Source organism: Barbus barbus (assembly GCF_936440315.1).
Source record: "Barbus barbus genome assembly, chromosome: 14".
Lineage (NCBI taxonomy): Eukaryota > Metazoa > Chordata > Actinopteri > Cypriniformes > Cyprinidae > Barbus > Barbus barbus.
This window is the reverse complement of record NC_136742.1, coordinates 15,964,962-15,986,162: the sequence shown is the minus strand read 5'-3', so window position 1 is coordinate 15,986,162 and position 21,201 is coordinate 15,964,962. Positions and strand designations below refer to the sequence as shown.

General features: G+C 35.9%; 1 pseudogene across 1 annotated transcript in view; it reads right to left on the bottom strand.

Annotated features, from left to right (window-relative positions):
- The window catches only part of LOC306879772 (palladin-like), an 84,740-nt pseudogene extending 64,566 nt beyond the window's left edge, over positions 1-20,174 (bottom strand). The window contains exons 1-2 of the transcript XR_013785881.1: positions 19,944-20,174; positions 16,967-17,890 (exon numbers count right to left, since the gene is read on the bottom strand). The product of XR_013785881.1 is annotated as a palladin-like (transcript). The remainder of the gene's footprint in view (positions 1-16,966; positions 17,891-19,943) is intronic.
- Positions 20,175-21,201: the final 1,027 nt, after the last annotated feature.

The following is a 21,201-nucleotide window of genomic DNA, read 5'->3' as shown; positions in this document are numbered from 1 at the left end:
ACCATAATGCTGCCTCAGAAGTTTGTTCAAAATCAGTATTGGGAGGTACCTTTCTGCTCAAACGCTAAGATTTCAGACACAGCCATAAAGAAGTAATGAAAAATAAAGTCACATATGAGAAATAAAGTCACATTTGCAAGACAAATGTCATGTTGAGATACAAAGATGTGGTTACGAAAAAAAAATCTAACTTGCAAGATATAGTCATATTGCAAGTTATGTTCCACAATTACTTTTTCTTTTGCTCTGAGGGAGAAACAGGCTTTCATACCTAAGGGATGTTTTGACAGATTTAACTAACTTCTGGGAACAATTTTGTCCCCCAAAGTAAACACAATAAAGCTCTGTGTGAACCAAGTCACCAAAAGAACAAAGAGAACCAAACCTCTGTTGACTTTCAATAAGCTCTGGATCTTCTGTGCATCCACTCACAAAAAGTATGGCATATTGATTGTCTTTACAATGCAAAGATGGCACAGAAGCAGCATCTAGTGAACTTTGTTTCGTTTTTATCCATTTGCTGTACTAAAATGTAATGTACTAAAAAGAACAATAAAGTTGACTTTAATAGTGTAAAGATGCCTTATGAGTTTTTTCAGACATATCATAGCACCTTAAAAAAGCAATATTGCAATTATGTTTTTCTATCCATCTGACTCTCATCCTTCTGTTCCAGAGGTTTTCCAAAGTTCATCTGAGCCTCATCTCAAGATGCTTTTACCAATCACCATGGCAAACTTTACATTTCCTCAAGAAAAGAACACCAATTAAAATAAACTTTAGTCCTGTCCGGATGCACTAAGATACTTAAGCAAACACTCTAACATTGTACTCTAAATAAACAAACCGTTAATCTGACAAATGAATCCAAACACAAGGAATAATGAGAACTAACATCTATTGAGTGAAGTCAGTGATGGTGAAATTCATACACAACATTGAGAAAGATAAAGACTGTGTTCAAAGACTAGGACTGAAGTTCAGATTAAATGGAGGAAAGGTTTCTCTGGATTTTGAGCTGGTAAAAAGGTTCCTTTGTGTTTCCCTTTGAGTTTATATAGCAGATACATTGTGTATTTTATACTGTAGTTTCCCTCCCAATTCTCTTGTCCTGTATTAATGTGTTGCACACACAAAACGTCATCCTTCATCCTGTACTGTGTGTTGGGGTTGAAATATGGATTTCATTTGTTTGTAAATCAAAAGTTGAAGAAAACAATAAAACTACATCAACTGCAGAGACATGGTCACAAACTCTCACTGACATCTGCCTCAAACTCACATTCATTTCATCTGGCTTTTGAAATAGCTAATGCTTCCAACAAACACAAATCAATATATGCCCAAAGGCATGAATGAGCTACAAAGTTGACATGCTCTCCATTTTACAGTACACAGTCAATGTACAAATTATACAGATCCAAATCTGATGGAGGTCTTCTAACGGCTGTTAAACAGACCCGTTCAAGGACAGAGACACAACGGATGTCATTTCTCATGCAGGAAGCCCTTTCTGACTTTGTTTTGCCTCATTTTGCTTCTGGACATCTGTTGAACTGTATGTGTTAAACGGTTCAGGGCTTTCCAGAACATTCTCTAACAATAGCCTAATGTGTGTCTTTACATCGTGTTCAAAAATATGAAGCTTAAGCAAGAAAAGTGGTCTTCGGGCACTCAGATGACACTGCATCACTCATAAGCATGATTCTGTCATTGACAGTACTAAATGGGCCCAGGAATACTTCCAGAAACCACTGTCGGTAAACACAATCTACAGTGCCATCTGCAGATGCCAACTAAAGCTCTATCATGCAAAAAGGAAGCCATATGTGAACATGGTCCAGAAGCGCTGTCATGTCCTGTGGGCCAAGGCTCGTTTAAAATGGACTGTTTCAAAGTGGAAAAGTGTTCTATGGTTAGACGAGTTCAAATTCTTGTTGGAAATCACGCACACCGTGTCCTCCGGGCTAAAGAGGAGGGAGACCTTCCAGCGTGTTATCAGCATTCAGTTCAAAAGCCAGCATCTCTGATGGTATTGGGGTTCATAATTGCATACGGTATGGGCAGCTTGCATGTTTTGGAAGGCACTATGAATGCTGAAAGGTATATAAAGGTTTTAGAGCAACATATGCTGTCCTCCAGACGACGTCTATTTCAGGGAAGTCCTTGTGTATTTCAGCAGGACAATGCAAAACCACATACTGCAGCTGTTACAACACCATGACTTCGTAGTAGAAGAGTCCAGGTGCTGAATTGGCCTGCCTGCAGTCCAGATCTTTCACCTACAGAGAACATTTGGCACATCATTAAACGAAAAATACGTCAAAGATGACCACGAACTCTTCAGCAGCTGGAAACCTATCTTCAGCAGCTGGAAACCTATATAAGGTAAGAACGGGACCAAATTCCAACACCAAAACTCCAGAAACTCATAACCTCGATGCCCAGGCGTCTTCAAACTGTTTTGAAAAGAAGAGGAGATGCTACACCATGGTAAACATGCCCCCGTCCCAACTATTTTGAGACCTGTAGCAGGCATCAAATTTGATTGTGCATAAAATTGTAAAATTTCTCAGTTAAACAATTGTTATGTTATCTATGTTCTATTGTGAATAAAATATTGGCTCATGTGATTTGAAATTCTTTTAGTTTTCATTTTATTCAAATGTAAAAAACGTCCCAACATTTCTGGATTTCGGGTTGTACTTAGCTACTAAGCTAGATGTACTTAGCTAGATACTAAGCCACATTGCAAGGTATAAAATCACACTGTGAGATAAAAAAAAAGTCACACTGCAAGATATAAAGATGCACTGCAAGATCATTGTGATTATTGTGGTCACATTGTGTGATACAACTTAGGCTCCTTAAAATGTCAAAAAAAAAATGTTTATGCCCGGTAAGAATGCTCCTCTCAATTTTTCCTATCTTCTTTTTTCTGTCTTCATTTACCCTGAAGTCTTTCCAAACCTATATGGCTTTCTTTCTGAACACAAAAGAAGATATTCTGAACTGTTTTTGTCCATACAATAAAAGTCAATGGAGTCCAAAACAACAATGGACCCAACTGACTTTCATTGTGTGAACGAAAAACACTGTGGCATCTTTTGTGGTACACATTCCTCATTGTATGAACTATCCCTTTAAATTCTCAGACAAACTGTGTTAAAAGCTTAGTTTCTGGTTTGTGTTGGACTTGTGTTTCTTGGTTTTGTGTTGGGTCTCGTAAAATGCTAAAACCATCAGTGATATTCACCAGCGGCACTCAGGTTTATATTAGATCACATATCGTACTTTAAAAACAGCTCAGTTTCATGAATGATCAAAAGTACAATCATCTACAGTTACAATATTAAACATGACACCATTCAATGTGAAATGGAAAAATTTTCACATTGATAAATGCCAAAATACATTCATCTTCATGTACACGCTCGATGACTTCAGCTGTCATAATCGGACCACTACCAATACAGACTCTTTCTGTCTTTGTACGTGCAACTGTGGCCTACATTTGACTCCAGTAAGTTCCTGCACAGTGAGCGAAGGTATTATATAAGTGAATGATTCAGTTGACCCCAACCCTTGCCTCCCTCGATGCAGACGTTTATAGAGTCGGTAATATCACAAGGGTCAGTTTAATAGGCGAAACCAAATGCTCAGAGACACAACTCCCCGAGACTGTGACATCATCAGCAGAACTCCGGCGCCTCACGGTCGAACTCCACAGAACCGAAGAGATGGACAGAGATGAGAAAGAGGATTAGAAGAGGAAAGAGACAGAGGGGAGGAATTATGAGCAGCATGGAAAGAATTTTCTTAAGGGACAGTTAAAACAAGAAAGAGACGGATGGGGATGTGATAAGAGCGTGTGATAAAGAGAAAAATGAGGAAAAGACGAATGAGTGCTGTGATATGCTACACAGATTTATATAAAGAGATTAAAGACAGAATGAGAGAGAGAAATGACCAGATGTGGAGTTGGACAGATGAAGAGGTCTGTGTCTTTTGACAGTTTAATTGGCAAACCGTTAAAATATTTCTGCATGACCTGAAGACATATAAACACACTTTCATGAACTAATTTCCATATACACAATCTTTAACTCTAATATACATATTTTAACTAAACATAAAATATGTATATTACAGAAGCAGTATAAGGATATACTATAAAAATATGTATATTACAGAAGCAGTATAAGGATATACTATAAATATGTGTATTATAGTATAGTATTCTGGCAAATAAATATTAAAATACATATTACAGAATTAATGTTAAAAAAATAAATAACAAAAATTAACATAAATATTAAAAAATGCCGCCATTAATCAGTATATTGTCTTCTATGTTATCTATATTATCATAATTATGTCAATATTCTGATAACTGCAGTCCATGTATCTGTAGCTAAAGTGTATGTGCTTGCTGTCCTCTATAATGAGCTATCATACACTGAGTTTAAATATAAATGTAAAATATTATATATAATATATTTAATTTTAAGTTAACACTGTAATATATAGAAATTTAAATCTACCTGTCAGTCCAATAAAATATTTGAATAATCGCATGATTTCCAACCACTGTTTAGAAAGCAAATATAACTGAAAAAAATTGTTTTACATTTTATTTTATTTTATTTTTATTTACTTTACTTTACTTTACTTTTTACTTTACACTTTACTTTACTTTTGACCTGACAGTAACATGTGTCGCAAATGCGTCAGTGACCCTTGATTTCAGATTTTGTCAAGGGACGATCTCTAATGCCATGTCTCAGTCACACAAGTGTTCTTGCATGTTAATAAAATAAAACAAAACATTTTGAACCCCATAACACCTGTATTTATGGCTTACCACTTGTGATCGGATCACCGAGATGTTGAGATGTTAATACCAGGTGTAAGCAGGGTCATTCATTCACAGACATGCACACACCCACGCACACTTGTGTGCATCCACATGCACACACAAACACGTACACACATTCAATAAACCAGTCATCAACACAAACACCTGGTCGTCACACCAACTAATCTGAATGCAAAAGTCATAATACAATTACACCACAAACGCAAACTATTTCAGATTTGAAAGATACTGTATAAGCTACGTAATTGATAGCAGGTTAAGGTTCAAAGGCTGTAGTCTCTTGGCCCAAACTCAAGAATTCAGGCACATTCAGGCCTAACAGCCATATCAAGCCCTGCATCACGATACACCCCATGAATCCACCTGACATGCTGCTACCAAAGTGTGTGTGTGAACATCTTTATTCCATACATGGTAGGGTCCACATGCCCTGACCATCAGCCAAGATAACGCTGAATATTTTTGGACGTCAATGTGCGTATGTGTGCGCTAGCAAACAGACTTTAGCATGCCAAAGTGACAGAGTCCTTGTTAACACCACCCTGTTCTTTACGTCATCTGTGTGAGTGTGCGCTTGAATAAGAAGTAAGCAAGTGTGTGAAGTTAGCTGACAAGTGTGTGTTGTTTCACACAGCTCTGTGACTACGGAACCTTTAGTGGCTTTTCGGTCTTGTTATCGTGACCTATGACCGCTCCCCACGTCTTCGCCTCGTTCACACCAGCAGCTTTACGCTCCTCTGCAGCTGTCTTTGGATATTGCTGTTTTATCAGAACTGTCCTCATGACATCATTGCTGTCATCATTATTATCATTATTATGCAGTATTTACTCTTATCACTTCTGCACACAAGCTGCTGATTTTGCCTGTCAGCTTACAGGGCTTTAATTGCTCTTCCTATCAGCAGGAAATTGTTCTCACAGGGGAAGGAAATGGAGAGTAAAATGTACACTTGATGATTATTGGCTATGTACTGCAATTTTTTTTTTTTTTTGCAGGTTTTGACAGTAGGGTTTACACACAACGAAAACATAAATACAAATTATAGACGTTGCATACATTCAGATGTTCAGCAGGATTAATAAATAAATAATATGACCTTGAAATATAAAAAAATACAATATATAATACAACAATACACAATGTATGTATGTACTGTATGTTTGTGTGTGTGTGTGTGTATATATATATATATATATATTTCTACATATAAATACATATTTGTTAAAAATAAAAATATGAGAATGAAACTGCCATATAAACATGTTCTAAAACATTTCTATGAAATGTTTAGTACATTTAAATATTAAAATATATAAAGAATAAGACAAATAGTAAAGCATATAAAATAAATAAATTATAAATAAACATATATTAGTCACACTATTACATAAATATGTTTAGTATAGAAATAATATAAAGATAGAAAACAAATATACACACTTGTCAAAATATAATAGAAATACATATATTTTATATATAAAGATATACTAATATAATTATTTGCAAGAATATAATATAAATATAAATTTTTGCATATTATAGAAATAATATAAAAATGGAATATAATTATATAATTAATTCTGAAGAATAAATAGTGATATTATTCAAATAAAATATATGTATATTATAGAAATAATATAAAGGTAGAAAATAAATATATATGTTTATTAGTCAGAATATAAGTATACAATAGAAGTAATATAAAGATAGAATATAAATATAATTATTAGTCATATTTAACATAAATATACAGAAATAATAGCATAAAGAAGGAATATAATGTTTATATTACACTCTGACTAATAAATATTTATATGCATTCTATTCAAAATATAATATTAATATGTATATTGCAGAAATAAAAAAGGTAAAAAATAAATATATATATTTATTAGTCAGAATATAAGTATATTATAGAAACAATATAAAGATAAAATATAAATATAACTACTAGCCAAAATATAATTTGTTATTTATTATTAAATAAAAAAATCAATTCAAACAAAGAGCCACATCTCAAGTCATAGTACCCCATGGCCATTATTTAGTATATTGTCTTTTTCATGTTACTATAGCTAAAGCGTACACACTTGCTGTCCTCTCAAATGAGCTCTCTTACAATGATTGTTTGTGTTTGCATTTCTCTGTAATCAAGTGTTTCTTTTCTTTTTTTATTGTTTTTCAGTTCCAGGTGGCTGCTGTACACTGCACTGTCATCTTGCCATAAACAAAACACAACAGCACTTCATGGGAACACCGTTTCTAAGGGTTACGTCATACAGTAATGCTAATCTCTCACTGTCTAAGTGCCCTGTGCCGAACACAGATACTGTTCTGAACTTCAGTCTATACCCGTTGCAGCAGGCTAAAGATCATAATACACAAAAGACAGCTTAAGCTTTGTTTAAAATATATGATTGAATGGGGCTGCACCAGATAGAAACCTTGTAAACACATATACAAAGCATATGAACAAAGCAAGTTTATGTAAAAATAAGCATGCAGGGAAAAAACATAAAACAAGAAATTATATAAGAGAGAACAAAGATCTCTGCAGATGCTAAATATGGTCAATACGATATTTGAATGATTTTTTTTTGTTGTTGTTGAGTTTATTGTTTATTGAGTTTTTCAAGCCCATGAAACCAACAATGCAAATTTGAATTTGAGACATTTCCTTTTTTGTCATTAACCTAATAATAAACCATTACTTATGGCAAAAATCTGTAATGTGGCAAATGACACCAAGCACAGGTCAAACAGAAACATTGTAAGCACATGACATGGTTCAAACACATCACAGGGTTATTACAAAGTCAATGTTAAGTCATAATCATTTGGGATTTAGGCCAAAATTCAAGTCAGCATTTCTATTATGGAGACGTGTTGAGACTCCTCGTTTAAAGCCTGGAGGTCATGAGAGCGATTAACTCACATAACACAGATACAGGGTCAGAGGTCAGAGGTCAGTGCTAAAGGGGTATGAGAGAAGATTTTTCATCACTGATTCATCTCTGATCCATATGTTTCAAATGCATCACACAAACACACTTGAGTCACCCACTGCAGTTTTAGACTCATGTTTATGAGATGACATTATAATTACAAGCTACCGCGAACCAAACAAGAGCAGTTATGAAACCTGACAGAGAACCTTTGCCACAGATCAAATAGCAATATTGTGGTACTTTTAAAACAGAATAATCACTTCTTTGTGGACCTTTTTCACATTTCCGGGTTTCTCAGCAGCGGAATTCGTCATAGTTTGGTGAACTTGGGTGAATGGGAGAGTACCACAAATATATTTTTTGCATTCCCATTTGCTAAAATAGCAATAGAAATACTCCGTAATAGTGTTTTCATGACTTTTAATAAAAGAGAAAAAACTGAGAGAGTTTGATATCAGCAGTCAGAAGAGAGAAGGAAGTCAAGTTTACCATCCTTCCCATAGACGCTGCATTAGAAACACCCACGCATTAGCGTAAACTAGTTTTTTTGTAATTTGATGCAAAGGTAATATAATACAAAGAATAGTGTTATAAATGTTAATAAAATAAAAAAATACAAATATGAGGATTTTCTTCTGAAAATAGTCCATATTCATATATACACACTACTGTTCAAAAGTGTGAGGTTCTTTTGAATGTTTTTGAAATAAGTCCCTTATGCTCATCACGGGCAGCTGTATTTATTTGATCAAAAATATAGTGAAAACTGTCAAATGTTATTTATTCCTGTGATGGCAAAGCTGAATTTTCAGTAGTCATTACTCCAGGCTTCAGTGTCACAATCCTTCAGAAATAATTCTAATATGCTATGATTTTCTGCGCAAATTATCAGTGTGGAAAATAGCTGAGCTGTTTATTATTTTTGTGGAAACTGATTCATTTTTTCAGGATTTTTGGTTCTGCCAACCAAAATGTTTCAGAGCAAGAATTCCTCACTCTCAACCTTCTTTCCCAAGCAATATTCTTCCTTACATATCCACACTCATCCATCTCTCCTCCCTTCTCTCTTTTTCGGCCCCTCTTAAATTCCAGCTCTAGTCCGAAAATGCTCTATTTGCATGACAAGTCCTCTTGTGGTTCATTCCAAGAATGTTGGCACAAGGAAAAACATTCTTATTCACTCTTATGTTGGTCTCTTTCCTTCCCTCTCTCCCTCTAGCTTCTGCTTATGTCTCTCACTCTGTGTAACAGAACATGCATCAATGATTCTTCACCTCAGGTATGTTCTGATGCACTTCCTTTTGAGGAATTTTCCAACTGTGGCCAATTAAGCCTGAACATTTCGTACAAATAAACACACCAATAATGCATTACTATGCTGTTCTGTCCCGTTAGCATTTGAAGAAACAATGTAAACAAGGAGAGTACCAGGTGTTCAAGGTTTAACAACACAATCAAAAGGCTCTTCAAACAAAATACACTACCATTCAAAAGTCTGGGGTCAGTAAGACTTTATATAAAAACAATTTATACTTTTATTCAGCAAAGATACACTAAATTGATCAAAAGTGACGGTAAAGACATTTATAATAGAGTTCTATTTCAGATAAATGCTGCTCCTTAGAACTTTCTATTCATCAAAGAATCTTCAAGAAAAAAAAAAACATGGTTTCCACAAAAATATTAGGCAGTACAAATGTTTTCAACATTGATAATAATAAGAAATGTTTCTTGAGCACCAAATCCACATATTTAAATGATTTCTGAAGGATCATAAAGACAGGAGTAATGGCTGCTGAAAATTCTAATATTGTAAATATATTAAAACAAGAAAAAAATATTTCAAATTTTAATATTGTTTCAAAATGTTGGTGTTTTACGGTATTTTGATTAGCTAAATGCAGCCTTGGTGAGCATAAGTGGTTTATTTAAAAAAACGTTTAAAAAATCTAACAGACCCCAAATATCCCTTATAACAACTTCTGCTGAAAGCAAAAATAAATAAATAAATATGTTTTCATCTTAAATATCTTCTGTTATAAAGCATACAACAGCAAAAAGTGCTACAATGCCTCATATATAGTAAATGTTATAAGAATGAGCTAAAAGAAACAGAATAACAATGAGGTATTAGGAAAGAAAACAGAACAATCACCAGCAAATGTTATTTCTGTTTAAAAGTTTAGATGTTGAGCTTTCATATTCACTTACAGTCTTTCTCTTGAGGATGAGGTGGAGGGGGAAATGCTGGCACGGAAACCCGAGCTTGATATTGAGAGCGACTGCAAGGGGCATTTTTAGAAGTACGAGGGAGGATCTCCTGCTAAGATCTGGCAACCTCATCAAAGAACATGCCCAAGGGAAACAAGTGGTAAAATGTGAGAGCCATTAACCGGAGAATAATGAATACACACACATGCTCACACACTCATGGTGAGGCTGCTCCCATGGGTGAACATAACTTCCACATCACTTTGTTTCCAATTAGTTTTATTATAATGAGAACCTCGTCCTCCTGCTGTGTGTATATGTTTGTGTGCGACTCGTGGTGTTTGTTATATCCTGTATTTGTGTACTCTTTCCAAAAAAATAAAAAATCCTGCAATAATGTTCTTTAAAAAAATCAAAGTGTGGAGTGTAAACATGCTCACAAACAAGTGAAATTGTATTTGCTATCAGGAGATAAACATGCAACCTACATTATGGTACACTGAATATCATTTGGAGTATTTTTATATATATATATATATATATATATATATATATATATACAGTATATATATATATAGATATAGTTTACTGGATAGGCTGTGTTGTGTTTTCCACAACTAAAATATCTCGAAAAAACACATCATATTTACACAGCTTATACTGTATGTCCACCCAAGACAAGTAATCTTCCCAGGCAGACACTGTGATCAATCAGACCAATAATTAAGAATGAAGAATGAAGTCTTAATATGATTATAAATACCAAAGTGATTGTGTAATATCTCATATCACTGTACTGCCCTAAAGACAATACTGAGGAACAGATGTGAAATTCTGTGGCGGAAACACACATACACACACATACACACACAAAACACGAAATGAAAGAATCACCTAAATGTCTATGTGAAAAGATAAAGGCTTCATGACACATGTGCTGATTCTCACCTGCACATACACATAAACAAACAAACAAACACATATGCTCTTCGCTGAGAGCTCTCTGGGCTTCATTCCTTAGATGCATAAATCTATGGAGGCACCTCTATAAGCCTGGTTACTATTTACCTCTCTGCCAAAGCCAATGTTTATCTAACACCTTGCCTCTCCACACCTGCAAATGATTGGGGCTAATGATTTAAATGAAAGAATGTGAACGAGGAAGATACACTCCTCTCTACCAGAGATAATGTCACCCGGTCACTATCCTGGTCAAGATGGATCACTAAAAGACAAGTCGAGCAAGCAGTCAGCCATACTAACTTCCCATGAAGGTCGATTTCACACAACCATAAGCCTTAAAGTTGAAAAATCAAGTGTATCCTGAAGGAAATTTTCCTATACAGTACTGTAGGTCTATAGTGTAGGCTTGTTTATCCTTATTGTCACAAAAAAAAGAAAGCTTTATGTTTGGATCAGTCAGTCAGTGGTGGGTCAATTATGTTTCACAGTAAAAGATGAGTGCTTAATGCGCAACATTAGCTCACTGACGCAAAATGTTGTCAATCAACTCTGATGTACTCAGACCGGAGGTTGACACAAGTTGATGATGTCATTTACACATTCAGTAGACGCAAAAGAAACTGGTACTGTTTCTTCACACACAATTCAATTCCAAAAGGTTGTGTGAGAATGTCTTCACACCCATGACTGCATGTGAAAATGATCGGGAGCTACAAAAATAAATGAATTACACATGAATTCACATTTGATGTCTGTATCAGCCAGAAGACACTATATAGTAATTATTAAAGTAATATAATACAGGACTCTGTGTAACAGTATTGCTGTAAGTATATTATCAGGTTACAAAGATATCCATTCAGTGTGATTCATTCCCTTCAAGAAGCAAATCAAAAGACAGAGGCAAGAATATGCATGTATCTGATGCAGTAGTTGCAATAGATACACTGGAATTCAGTGTAGACCTACAGATTAAACAACTGTCTACTGTTTTAAGGTGGAAACTAGTGACACACTCTATTTTCTCTGTCATAGTTTCCATTTTTACACAATACATGTAAAGAAACGGAACTGTGAGATCATAGAGATGGATCCGACAAAAAGACTATCCCAACTGTAATGTCCCCTTCAACTCCTCATCGACAAAAAAAAATAAAAAATAATACAATCATTCTTTATCAGTATTCTAATCGTGTTGCCCAGTACAGAACATCTCTAAAATAAGATAAAATGTGTAAAAAATAAATAAATAAATAAATAAAAAAGTAAACAAAAATTGTATTCAGTTCAGCTTCTCAGGTAAACTGATATTTGTGTAAAAGATGTTTACTGAAAAACAAGACAAAAACAATAATCAATACCCAAGTAAAAAGTTATATATTTAAAATACATTTATTTTATACTAAGTATAGTTTAAATCTATATGAACATGTTTACTGACATATTGCTGGAGACTTACTGATATAAAAATTATATTTGGAGTAGCCCACTACTTGTGCACAATGCACATTTCTTAATATTAAGCCTAGAATGTGTTTTAATGTCACTATTGATGAGGAATATATGATTTTTGAATAATATTATCATAAATTGGGAAATGGCTCACATTTGTTATACTGCAGGTAAACGTAAGTGTTTAAACAAACAATATCTATAACGATAACTATATGGATAAAGATATTACTATCCACACCAACAGACAATAATGTTTTGTTTTCTTTAAAATCAAGTGGATTCTGATTGGCTGTTAAATTTTTATCAGTCATCAACTGGATATATAATTCCTCTGTGTTGTTATTGTTATAGTTGTGATGTGAACTTTATTATTCACATAGAATTAGAATGATTTATCTGTAATTATCTTTTTTAATAGATCATTTTATCTACAGTACTGTACATCTCCTTAGTGTGAACAGGCTAAGTATTTTCCACAGGGAAATTTAAGTCTCCCTCATGTTTCCAGAAACTTCAAGCTGCTCTCTCTACCTCCTGCCCATGCAAACTATGAAAAACATCTCAATAAATATAACCCTGGGTTAGTTAATAAACTATATCCAGTCCTGCGCAATCTGACTCAAACCTGAGATGCAACACTTCCACCTAGAGGCCGAAAACCACACCGTCAGTCAATCTTAGATAAATGGCAGGTCGCATGCTATATCTCCATGTAGAGCTATTCTATGTGCTCTCTCTCTCTTTCCAACACTTACATATTCCCTAAGAAGGTGGAGAAAGGTGGAGAAAGTAAAGCCATATGGAAAGTGTCAAGTCATGGCATGGATAGCATTCCAGAGCCTGGCTCCTCCATGCCGGCCGGAGGCCTATTTATATTGAAAGGATGAGGCCCGGTTGCAGTGGCAGAGGGAGAAGGATGAGGCTTAGCATTTCCAGTGTGCAACCACCACGTCCGTGGAGTCCAAGTGTGTGTCCGTCCCCTTTCATTATGCAACCCCACGTGGGCAGAAATCCCCGTTTACTGTTGCCCCTCTCCAGCTCTACACCAAACCTCCTGTTGCTGGGGTGGAAAACTGTGTGTGTTGTACAGATCAGAGCACGCAGTGTACTGTGTTTATGCACTCAAACTAACAGAACATTAAATATCTGAAGCCAGCCTATAAACCTCAAAATTCTTAACTTGAAAATTTGACCCTGCTTTTACACTGGGTTCAATTATTGTTATACTTTTTCATCATCATTTCTAAAATAACAACTGGTTAGAGCAGGCTAAACTGACTTTCCATGTTGATCCAGACTGGTTTATTCTGGTTAGAGCTGGATTAAAGCTAGTAAACTATGCTGTTTACTACAGCAAAACTAAAACCAGTTTCATACCATGTATCATCAATGCATAATCAAATTAACATTTAGTATATCACACATTTTACATTTGTTGATTGTCACCAGGTTTGTGTGTCAAGTAATGGGGTCTTCATTTGACATAATAGTGTGTGTGTGTGTGTTATTGTGTTACTAATTGTGTTATTAATTTAAAAATAAATCTAGTTGCCTGCCATGTTATTGTTGGTTTTATTTCTTGTTATTGAAACTTTCTTGTTTCATAGTTTTTTCATGACATAATTTCATTGATACATAATTTGCAAGAATAATTAAATTTATACATCATCCAAAATTTAAATTCAGTTTACTCATCCTTTACTGTTCCACAGAAGAAATAAAGTAGGCTAATACAAATTTTGAATGACATGAGGATATATACAAAATTGGAATGAACTCACAGTATTTCATTTACAGTATATGATCACAAGCAGCACTTTCTGTTTGAGAAATATCATTGAATTCAAATAATTTTCATGGTAAAGTTAATTAATCAATTAATCATCGTAAATTAAAGTTTTTAGCTTTAAGTTTTAGCATTGAATGTTAACATTTCATTTTATAATTTTGCAAACATTGTAGGGACGTTATTTTTGAATGTTCTCTCAACATTATGAAACAAGTAGTAAAATTTGGACAAATGTCCAAGTAAGATACTTCAGAAAAAAAGTTACACTTGAATTAAAGACAAAAAGGATCTTGGATTCTATCCTGTCTCATTATTTTGTTCATTTCAGGCCTCAAATTTTAGTTGTATATCTGAGTTTTTTTTATTTAAAGATTCTATTTTAAAAGCTGGCCAGCCACTGCTCACTCAAGGCTTTGGTAAGTATCTGTTTATTTCCACCTCTGAATATCCACAAGGATTTTGGACAGTGGAAACCAACAGACAACAACAGATTGTATGCAAGTAGAAACAATGCCAATAGGCATTACATTAAGGAAACCATCTGACTGATAGCGACTGGTCGTTCTAAGAATATTTCCTCAGTGTTATCATTGGAGTGGAGGGATCAGCTGTAATGAAAATGACCTTTTAAAACCACTAAGGGACGGTGTTGAGTTGCACTTTTAATTTTAATGAGAGGGATAGGGCAAGCAGATTAACAGTTCACAGTCCTCATCACTTCTTTGCAAGACACATTGAGCTCCAAGACACCAGCAGTTACTGGAATGAAAACGTCTACTAAATGCAAGTAAACATCCCCACTCAAACAGCAGCTGCACCAACATGATTCTTAAGGTGGGTAATGGGACCACACAGATATTCTGTGATCTGTCTTCTACCACTAATTTCCACATTGGACACTATGTCCTCACACAATGAAGAACATCCCTCTCAAGTAGCAGTTCACCATCAAGAATATCTCTGAAACATCTGCACACACATAACATGCTCTCTCAGATGATCTCTGCTGATCTCTGCTTAGTGCAACCATCTCAATAATGTCTGCACTGGAAGTATATAAGAAAACAATGATGATTTTCAATAATTCAGTGCCCAAATGGAGAAAATATGGTAGATCTAGTATGATATCTGAGTTGTTTAGAGCATCAACAAATAAATGGTAAGTTGCCCAGTGAGCTTAAATTTATAGAAAGTAGAGCCATTGATAAGTTTATGTTCAGTGCCTGAATTATGGGGGGTTTGCAAGGGCTCTGATTCCACTAATTAACACTTGAACCCCCCTTGAATAATTTTATACTGCACAAACGTGCATAAAAGTCAACTCTACTGAAAGTCATTGAATAATTCACACACTCTTTGTGTTTGTGTTCCTCTGGAACATGTGCAGGAATTATTCTGAGGTTACACAGCACTGAGGAATCACTTGCAGGAGGGACTGAGTTTGGCACCACACCAGCAAGACTGCAGTGGTATCACTAAAAATAGCATCTGTTTGTTTGTTAACTTTACAGTGCTGGCAGGAAAAAAATATCAAATTCCTGAATCACCAAGCAGAAATGCCCTCATAAGTGTCTTGCTTACTGTAAGATCTCATTCACGCAGTATATGAGATAATTGTTTATGTGACAAATAAAAAATCTTGAATCTATAAAACACAGTTTATTATAATAGCAAGCAATCTATGACAGGAACAGCAAGTTTCTCCCTTACACAGGCCAAAAGTTCCTAAAGTTTTCCTCATTTGATATGATACAATTTAGTTATATTTTATACCCAGCATGTTTCGTCAGTGCAGCAAAGCTGAAAATAGAGATAATGGCATTTACAAGCCATAGATTCCCCTGAGAATTTTTTTTAAATTTTTTTTTATTTGATTTCATGTTAATGTTACTTCAATAAACTTTCAGATTACAGAAATTACACACAATTACCACAATAATTACCACAACAAATTACCACAAACAAGAATTTTGAAACCACTTTGTGCTTTAAAAAGGTCCTAACAAGTTGCTACATAAATTAGCATTCTGGGTCAGCCTACTAATTGACATCATGGCAGTTGGGTTCCGGTAGTAAAAAACCCATTCATATTCTCTAGGGGAATTGATCTTGAACAGTTACTTATAAACCTTTAGATAGACCTACTGTAAGCTACGAGGTTGTTAATTGTTGGTATGCTTTTGTTGAAGAAATTCTTCAACAATCAAAGAATCGCAACAAGCAAATTACACCAGAAGAACACTTTAGTGTCCACCCACTCCCATGAAGCACTGCAAATGACATAGGCTGTATTCAAAAATCACCCCCTATAACCTCATTCACTATTTCCTATTCCAATAATATAGTCCACTGATTGCTGTGAATGTCATCTTCTGGTAGACACAGGAAAATGTGACTTTTAAATGTGACATTTTCAAATACTTTTTTGCTTCAAATCAAAATTTGTAATGTTGTGATTCACCTTGTAGCTAGTTGATATGGTTCATGGCTATTAATTCTTTCACAAAGACATTTTTTTTAAATCCCTATGAAAAAATCAATGGCAAAAACACTTCTGTAAAAGTGGGCAGGCACTGTTGCACTCTTTAGTAAACTAAGCCACACCTAAACTTCAATACTGATATTCCACAATGTCCTCTTTCATAGAACCTATTAGGTACGTTTTAGACAACAACACAACCCAATGTTAAGTAATAGTAGCATAAAGTAGGTTATCCTACCTGACTAGTGGATGGGGGTTTCCAGTCACTCTGCATTCAAGGCGGATAGGGCTTCCTTCTGCCACCTCCTGGCTCTTCAGTTTCTGGGTGAAGTGTGGAGGACTCATGGGTCCATCTAGACTAACTCCTCGGCCCTGATGCTCATCTGACCCAGCATCAGCCCGAACCTGGTGCGTACCTTCCTGCTGAGGCTCAGAGGAAGATGAAGAGGATGAAGGTGGCTGAGCCTGCTGCATGGCCAGCCGCTGGCTCCTTGGAGACAAGTAGCCACTGTCGGGTGAAGAGGAGTCTTCGTCACCTTGCTGATCCACACGTGTGGAGCCTTTAAAGATGGAAGAGAGCTCCTCAATGAAGGTAGCAGCCCGGCTGCAGAACTCGGTAGCTGAAGCAGCACGTTCATTGAGCTCCAGGCCTCCGTGGACCAGCCGGGGACGGTCCTGCTTATATACTGGTGTGATTGATTTTTGGCAGACAAACTTTTTGGGTGATTCAGGAGCAGTGCAGGGCTGGTTAGGCCTGCTGAGCGGCCTGCTCTGATTAGATGTGACTTTACCTGATGTGGCGTCAGTTGACTGAGATGGTAAATCTGGGAGAGGGGGGTCTTTGGTTTCTGAGTAAAGAGGCAGGTGCTCTGTGGGAACGGGGGGTTCATCTTGGTCATTTGGGTCACCTGCGTCACTCATGGCTTCTCGAGCCAGGTCCAGACTGAGGCTGATCTCGTCCTGGCTCAGGAAAGCAGAAAGTTCTGAAAAATCCCCATCCCCACTCTCTAGCTCAGACATCGAGTCCAAGTAAAACTCACCATCAAGAGGTGGCAACGAAAGCATGCCCCCATCCCCCTCCAGGGACACGTCCCCTGGAGGACACGCCTCTTTCATCAGCAGAGAGAGGGGGAGTGTGTCATTCCAGCTCCCGTCCTGCATCCTGCAATACACAAATCACCAAAGAGAAAGATGAGAAAAAATTGCGGACCCTATTATTATTATTATTTTTTTAAATAAAGATCTGGAATATCAGAATCACATTCCTGAAGACAAGCAATTTCTGCTATATATACCACATCCATGCACTTAAATTAGTGTAAACACACTCACACCGGAGACTGATCATAGGCAGTTGTCGTATGATGACTCAGGCTGGCATACTTTGGGCACAGCTGTCCGGCATTAACAAAGGCTCGTCATGAGGACCAACAAGGCATGAGTGCCATTTAACACTCATGCTGGCTTTATCTCTTTTATTCCCTTGTCTTATCATCTACTCTTCACTGTTCCTACATCAATTTTTCCAGTGCCTTCACACCGCCCTGGAGTAATGGTTGCTGAAAATTCAGCTTTGCTGTCACAGGATAAAAATTACATTTTAAAACATAATTAAAATAGGAAGCTGTTTTTTTTTTGTTTGTTTTTTGCTGTACATTTGATCAAATAAATGCAGCCTCGGTGAGCATGAGAGACTTCTTTCAAAAACATCAAAAAGTCTTACAGACCACTTTTGAACAGTTTTGTATATGAATAAAAATAATGACATTACTTATGTAAATGTACATAATTTTTATGTGAACATAAATAAAACATTGTGTATAAACAGAAAAGTATTTTGTGTCTGATGGTAGGTTGTTTAAGGTTCCATAATGCCATGCTTTATGACTGAAAACAGATTTACTGAAAACAATGTCTGGTCTAAGTTGATTATAAATGAAAATAAATAAACAAAATATTTCATCCAACCTCCCAAATTCAGACACAGTATTGTTGGATATCATACACACCGAAGGATGCATCTATGCTGCCTTCCAAACCCAATCAGATGAAGGGATCAGAATAGTCAAGATGTTGCACAGCACAGGTCAACTTAAAAAGAGGGAACTTATTAAATCTATAACATCCTGAACTTCACAAGTACAGATGCTGATGAACAGTTGTAAATGAATGCTTTAGAACTTATAGAAAGTTGTTTTAATATATAAATGGCTTCATGACCCTATGTCGCGAAAAACACATTTAAATCTGACAGTGAATGATGGCAACCTCAATAACCAGTGGAGAGGATCCTTCGCCATAATTCAGGGAAAGTGTTTGGTCTGACATACCACACATTGGTGAAACATTAATATGAGACAGTGTCTGCAGCATAGCGAAACCCTTCAACCAACCAACAGATCAGGTCTCTGAGAAAACACACCTCAGCTCTGAATACGTGCAGAACTGGGAACTGGCTGGTGTGTGTGAACGCTCCATGCACATGTCTGAGACTGTAAATGTTTGTTTACACATGTATACTTATTATTTATGGCCTATTAATTGATGTCATACAGTGCTGTATAATAACCCTGTCTCCAGGTTTTGTTATAGCCGACAATGTATATGTAAAGTGACCAGGCGTTGTATGTAAAGGTGTGCGGGCATGTGTGTATTTGAAGGGACATGACAGTGTGACTTTCTCCTGTCATGGCGTCCTGAAGGCCAGCTGTTGTTATTTTTAATCCTCCAGGGCTGCATTTCACAGCAGCAACCACCTCCCCACGAAGAGTCCTTTTTTTACATATAAGCGCGCGCACACACGCTGCTTCTACATTATTCATGTGGAAATGATGGCCTCTTTATTCTGTATTGATGAATTATAGATAGTGGAATATGAATGTGACATGCCAAACAATTGTGAAAGCCAAGACTGACAGACTGACATGCTTGTTTTTCCGTCTCTGACACAAACAGTAGAATGCTCCAAATCAGAATTATTTGTAAAAATATAAAAGAATTAATCTAATGCTGGATGAAATTGAATGAAATAGTGAAGTGAATGTAAAACTGAAACCAAATATCTCAGATGACCATTCATTGAGAACAGTTCTGAATCTAGTAATATAATTTACTTGAATTTATAGTTTCAGAATGAAATAACTCACATAGAATCTACTAATTACAGACAGCAAAAAGTCAATGACATTATGTATTTAAATAAAACAGCTATTTACCTTAAGTCAGTTTTTGCAAATATCCGTCCCTGTCAGGTTCCAGTTTTTCTGAAGTTTTCTATGCCAGAAAATTACAAAAGATGTGTTTCTTTCTTCAGGGAGTTGTGGGTCTTTTCTCTGTCCTATGTTTCTTTTGTCTTGTTTTGCCGAGTGCTCTGAGGTGAGCCGGTTAAAGTGGCTGCAGAGTGGCCTGCTGTCCCATCTGTCTCGGGCCCTGACCGCTTACTGAGCACCGCTAAATTTGGCCCCTAGCTCAGGTTACACAGCAAGAGAGAGAGACACGGTGAGTAAGAGAGAGAGCTCTGGGGTGTGTAGCATCCATGTGCCCACACCACATCAAAGACACACATACATCATTTTCATATCCACAAAGGCATACAAATGCATTTTGCAGACACACACTTGACTGTTTGGTTCAAAACCAGCCACCAAAGCACTATCTGACAATTATACAAATCCATAGGGCACCTAATAAGCACTTACAGTGCAGGTAAGTAAATAAAAAACTCGCTTTTTATTTATTTGCTTCACAATATTTGCTTTATTTTTGTCAGTTTAACTTACGACTTGCATAGTAAAATTTGTCCAAGAAATTGAATATTCTCAGCAAATGAGTCTCAATTCAGTCACAGTTTTGACTTTATGTTAGAACCCAAAAGTAGATTCATATTACTTAGTAAATTCTTTCATAGTGCACAAATTTTGTGTAAAGTACTGTTACAGTTTCAGTAATATTCACTGTTACAAATCCATTTAGACATGACACTTTCAAAACCAATGTGTGTCAGTCACCAAGACTCCTAAATGAATCTCATATCAATAGCTCACTCCCTAAATACACTGTTATCCCATTAAGACACCCTGCTATTAACAGAGTACTTTATATATAGGAATGAGAACACAACAAACTGTAACGTCCTGCCACAAAGTATACAAGTTCAAAAGCTACATTGGTAGACTATTAACGCTGCTTACTGTCTAAGTGTCTATACTTGATGATATAGTAAGATCATATTCTTTGAATTTGTGACACCCTGTCTGGATGACTAAGATGGAAATTTAAGTTGTTATTCACCGATAATATTTCTGGAGCTGTTAACTGTTATATATTGAGAGTTTTCAAGAACGGCATGATCCTGACAGACAGACAGACAGACAGACAGACAGACAGACAGATAGATAGATAGATAGATAGATAGATAGATAGATAGATAGATAGATAGATAGATAGATAGATAGATAGATAGATAGATAGATA